The 6,000-nt window shown below is 31.7% G+C and overlaps 1 long non-coding RNA gene across 1 annotated transcript; it reads left to right on the forward strand.

The window, feature by feature from the left end:
- The first annotated feature begins 504 nt into the window (after window positions 1-504).
- Window positions 505-3,780, forward strand: LOC123885040. Its single transcript, XR_006801061.1, has 4 exons — window positions 505-782; window positions 1,308-2,039; window positions 2,779-2,821; window positions 3,432-3,780. It is a non-coding gene; the product is annotated as an uncharacterized LOC123885040 (long non-coding RNA).
- Window positions 3,781-6,000: the final 2,220 nt, after the last annotated feature.

Raw genomic sequence — 6,000 nt, forward strand, 5'->3', positions numbered from 1 at the left:
ACAAGGTAGATTCATGTAAGTATTTACTACATGTCTTAATGGCAGACTGGACATCGTAGAAGCGGAAACCACAAGGTTGTCAGAAGCTCTACGTTGGATGCAGTAACCACAACAACTAGCAAACATTCATATCTCCATTGAAACCGATCGACTGTCTGCAGATAATGCAAGCCATACATGCACACTACAACATTTGTAGTCTGCGGCAACACTATTTTATGCAACCCATGACAATTGTTGCCTAAAAATAGTATAGGCGACAATTTATGCATGTTACTGGGTGTATTTTTGCCACACCATAAAACTGTTCCCTAAAATATAATTGGGGACAATTCTCAACTGTAACTAGGGAACTTTTTTGGCAATAGCTATTAAATGTCGCCTTAGCCATATGAGGGAACAATTTTCAAAGGTTGCTTTATTATTAACAAAAGGCTACGTTTTCCAATTGTCTCAAATAAAAAAGATATTTTAAATATATGTTATTTCTTCCTTGTAGTAAACCACTCACTCACCAAAACACACTCAAGACATTCTCTCTTCTCACAAACGGTAGATCAAAGAAGGAAACCCTAAACCCAAATGAATGAAACGAAACATCACCATATCTCTCTCTATTTTTGCATCTGGTCGCAGAAACACACTTGCAGAATTGTGGTTCTCTCAACTTCTCGTTTTTGCCGCTTCACCACCGCACAAGATAGCGGTTGTTCTCCACTTCTCTGAGATTGTTCAGATTCACACTTTACCTCTCCTAAGCGTAGCGATGAAGTGAATTTCTGGTGAGTGCTTAACCTATGATTGTTTCTAAATGTGAAAAGACCCAAATGTTTTAAAACCCTAATCCTCAATTTTACCCCCAATTTCGTAGAGTTTTAATTTATTCATGTTTTGTGGTAATGGTAAATCATTATTCGTTAGTAAGAACTTGAGAAGCAACTTGTTTTGCTTTACAAGGGTTGTGTGAAACAACTTGAGAAATCTGGGTGTGAAGGGGATTTTTGCTTTCAACATTGTAAATTCTCACCCTTTGGATATGGCTGGCTCCTCAAACATTGATCTATTTTGAATATCTCATTCCAATTGAGTTTATGGACTGTAGTTTGTGCTTAGAACATAATATGAAATGAATGGGTTTACACTTGATCCTTCCCTTGGTGAGTTCATATTGAATGACTCACCCAAACATTAAGGTAGGTGCATTATGTTGCAGTCAAATTGGTAAATAAGTGTTAAGTAGCATAGTTTATTAGATTTTTACTTACACAATTCTAAATTTTATTTGCTGCAATGTATTAATTGCATAGATACCACAAAAGGAAAGATTTATTATGTTAATGAAAGGAAATGCCAAAAACTGCGATGAACCGACCACCAAGTAATTTTTCTGAGTGTGCCATTTGCTTCATTTTTTCATGAGGAAAGAGTCATTTTTAGAATATTCCATTTGCTTCACTGGAACAAATCTAATTGTGGTAAGTTATGTCTTCTGAATCTATATTTGGTTAAGATTGTCAATGGAGTCAATAATTGATCATGACTGCTTTGTAACATAGTACTCTAAATTTTATGATTATGCCTTTATATGTTCTTTCAAGCTTTCTGAGATGTCTAGCTAATAATAATCTTTTGCCTCTAAATTAATTTTGTATGTTCTATAGCTCATGCTTTTTGAAAATTATTTCCTTCTTTTCAAAGTTATGTAATCAATGAAAAAGTAATGATAATGTGTAGTTGGTTTAAATAATATAACATAGCTATCAATGTGTGTTTACAATATAATTTTTTCATGTCAGTAAAAAAAATAGTCGTTGGAAAGCATATATAGGGACTAATTTTATTTAATGTCGGTTCATTTTCATTCTTGCTGATTTATAAGTTTGACCTTTCTTGATGCATTTTATCTGGTATTCTAGGATTACAATGGCATTACTAACTAAGCAGGTTGGAATGAAGTCATCAATGCATGCAGACAAGAAGTATGCTCTGTTCCTTGATCAATTGGAGAACTCACTCGTGAGATAGAAAGGGATCCTGAGGTATGGTTTGAGAAATGTGATAATTTGCTTTTGGAAGTCCAGGGATGATCTAAAAAACGTGTATTTTTATGATAATTGGTTTCTATCACCAGCTAATTCATGTTTTGTTTATCTTTTTATTAATTCCATTTTTTGAATCGTATATATTGTAGAGTTGATAACTCATACACTTCTTTATTTGTAGGAGATTCAGTGATAGCATATTTGTTGTGACAATTGTTTCTTTTTATATTAATTGGTTGGTATGTTCATTTTGACTAGTCTTGAGATTTTGTTATTGTTACTTTCTACTATGGTTACAAGGCTTAATTCCTTATATTTTGGTCTTATTATCTTTAGGTATATTGTTGGGTCTATTAAACTTATTAGGATAGAGCGGGTAGAGCGTGATTTTCTTGTAGTGATTTTCAATGAACTAAAGGGGAAGTGTTAGTCTTCTCCTCATACAGTAGACATAGCATATGATCTTTAAAACATGATTCAAAAACTTGAAAGAGTAATTACTAAGGTTTAAGTTAGCTAGATTTGGAAATTAGCTTCAAATTGTTTTAGCCAAGGCAAAGTAATAGCACTCCTTCCTTTGCAAAAGTTATAACAACGTAACTATAGTTTTAAGTTGGCATATAAACAACTGCATATTCCTAATTTTGTGTAATAGTTTACAATGATTTGGTTTCATTGCTAGTAATTAATAGGAGGTTATTAATATGAAGGTACTGAATTTGTGGTTATTATGCAGATTATGCAAATATCAATCTGAATGAAACTATTGGTTTATTAAGGTTTGTGTTTTTGCTCATGTTGCTTCTTTAATTTTTTCTGTTTTTTTCAACCTGCTATGTTGTGATTTTGGAATTGTTTGTGGTGGTTCTGCAGTACAGCTTCGATTTTTTTCCCTAGTTTTTCCCTTTGGTTGGGTCTGTTTTTGCTGCTATTTCCTTTTTTCATTTCATTGTTTTGGTTCTGTTATTTGTACCTGGGACTTTTGTTTGTTTATTGTATGTTTGGGTGCTGGTTTTTGAGGCTTGTACCTGGGGCTTGTAGTTTTGGTTTTTTTTAAGACTTGTGGTTTTCTTTTGTAGTTTTGTTGGCTTACTGCCAGCGCAATGTTCATGTAATCTTTCGCAGTCCTCTGGATACATCTTGTGAATGGAGTTAGGTATAACTAGTAGTAGGTGTTCTTGCTTAAAATATGATATATGATTTAACTAATTAACATTACAGTCATGAGCAAATGCATCAATTATTGGGGAACTTAATTCAATTGGATTTGAAAACATAAACATAGTCTTTAAGTTGGTTTGTGGTAGCATATGCCATCTTTGATTGATGTAGTTTTGGTCCTTTATTATGTTTTTGTTCAACTATTGATTAATTAAGTTGGTGTAGCAGGTTTTACATAGGAGCAATATGGTGAAAAGGGATTAGGATCAAAGAAGGCATGTCACAGGTTCTTCTTCATATGATTATGCAGCCAAGATAGTAGGGGTATTGAATGGAAATTTTTACTATTTTACACTAAGATTGTCCAATTTTAGTTGTATACTTGTATTTATGGTTGAGTAAATATTGTCTTAACTTATATCTGAGAAGTCATGGGAGCAGTAACCATGACTTTAGGTTTTTTTTATAGTAGTAGTACATGTTGCTACTTTTTAGTACCTATAGAAAGGATGTACTCATCTATTCATTTATGTAAAACTGCAATCATTTGAATAAAGGAGTTCATGTATTTGCCTCACTTTTATTCCAAATATAAATTGAATGTTAAATTTGGTTAAAATCATATCAAAATTATTGCCTATTACAAACATAAATGTTTAAACTGTTGTCTATAAGTTATGGCAACAGTTAAGAAGTGTTGCCTACACGTAATGAGGACACTAGAAAACTGTTACCTTTGCTTATTCTTTTGGGCGACAGTTATGGACTGTAAATACAAATGGCAACACGTAAAAAATGTCGCCTAAAGTTTGCAGACAAACAGTTCCCTATTATGGATAGCTTAGGCGACAGTCTTTGAAAGTGTGGCTAAAAAGCGCGAAAACTGTAACCTAAAACAATAGGTAACGCTCGCTTATAAAACGGGTGAAAACTGTTCCCTATACCTTTTGGTTACAGTTTTGACGGTTTAGGCTACACTTTTCAAATGTTGCCAAAAAGCAAAAATGTTGTAGTGGCAAGACCTATAAACATGACCGAATTTGGTAGCATTACTGATTAGTGCCATAGCCTATTAGTTGAGAATTATTACTGTAAGGTCAGTTATGTTCGACAACAAGCTAATTGAGTAGCTCACATTTTAGTTCAAGTGACTTATTTTACCGCTAGTTCCCAAATTTATAATCATTGTCCACCTTTTATTGAATCAATTATTATCAATGAGATGAATTGAGTTTGCTTGCGTAAAAAAAGGTAATATTTGTATTAAATTATCCCTATAATTTAATACTCCATTTCTAAGTATAATTGAAAATTTGCATTGGGAAGTGAGGAGTTAGGATCCTTTCCATTTCCAATTCTTTCTATTTTCTCCATTATTATATAGTTTCGAGAATATAAATGCAAAAGTGTGACATTACGTGAGTCCAAATATTTTTTATACATCCAAAAACATTTAAAAACTTTGATAATGAAAGAAATAGAAATAGTATAAAATGGATAGGATCTCAACTCGGAAGTGAGAATAACATTTATTTTAAAACAAAATTTTAAAGTGACAATTATTTTGAGATAGATAGAGTAATCATTAGATTATTGATTATAAAAAAAAACAAAGTTGTTGATCGAAAAAATAGGATATTTGCCGACAAATCATTTCATTATATACCATATTTTAATTGTATGACATGACAAAATGCTTGATTTTTATTGGATGTCAACATAGAGTATATCCATTAAAATTTAAATTGATTTTGATGCATTTAGTGAAGAATTTATATTTGAAATTAAGCGAGTCTCTTCTAACTTAATCTAAATTACAGGTTTGATTTTGAGTTTGGGATTGCAATAATGTTCAAATAGTTGGCGAAAATTTATCATACATTTGAATCTCATAAGGTATGAAGGCATTGAGATATCCAATTTATACAAAATTTTGTTTTTAGAATTAATTTTTATTTAATTAAAATTAGAATTCGGAACATTTTATTTTAAAATTAATTCGTAGACTCAAATTTATTATTCGACTCAGGTACGTAGATATATAGGAAGGTTAAATAAGAGGTATTCTTCTATAGGTACAAAGGTAATAAGCACAAACTTAGAGGGGTAATTAAGGGAATCTATTGGAACAAAGTTCACATTTGGTGTGTGAATTGAAAATAAAATATTTGAGTCTCATATTACTAGAACATACTAGTGTGTTATAGCATACTAGTGTGTATTTTGAGGAAATAAATAAGTGTAACTTAATAGCATTATTGTGATTTATTTATCCATCAATTTGTAACCGAAAATATTAAACCATGGACATGTACACTAAACTCATAAAACCATGTTCCTTAAGATTGTTTTTTTTTTTGATAAGCATGTTCCTTAAGATTGTGATATGGGAGATTTTGCATCCAACGAGAAAAAAAAAATCCATATCTCATCTTAAGAAAAGAGCACAAGAAAGACCATTGCACTATATACTATAGCTATGCTCCATTGGTGGCTGCTAACAATGTTTTTCCTTCACTGCACTCTATTGCCGATCCAGCTACGGTCCTTGGTTATTATCATGCGTGTTTGACTGTAGGCAATATACTGGCCGTGAGGTTAGTTGCATATTTAGATTATCTTTTATTTATGTTACATTATCTAAATATACAAAAGTCATGTTGAATTCCTTGCTAAAGGCATTGAAATATTAATTTGATTACTTGTGAACATGATATAGAAGTAAAACTATTTGTTGATGAAACGAGAATTTTCCTCACTTGGTTCTTATATTTTTAACTATTTTACTAGTATCCAT

The sequence above is a fragment of the Trifolium pratense genome, linkage group LG5 (assembly GCF_020283565.1).
Source record: "Trifolium pratense cultivar HEN17-A07 linkage group LG5, ARS_RC_1.1, whole genome shotgun sequence".
Taxonomy (NCBI): Eukaryota; Viridiplantae; Streptophyta; class Magnoliopsida; order Fabales; family Fabaceae; genus Trifolium; species Trifolium pratense.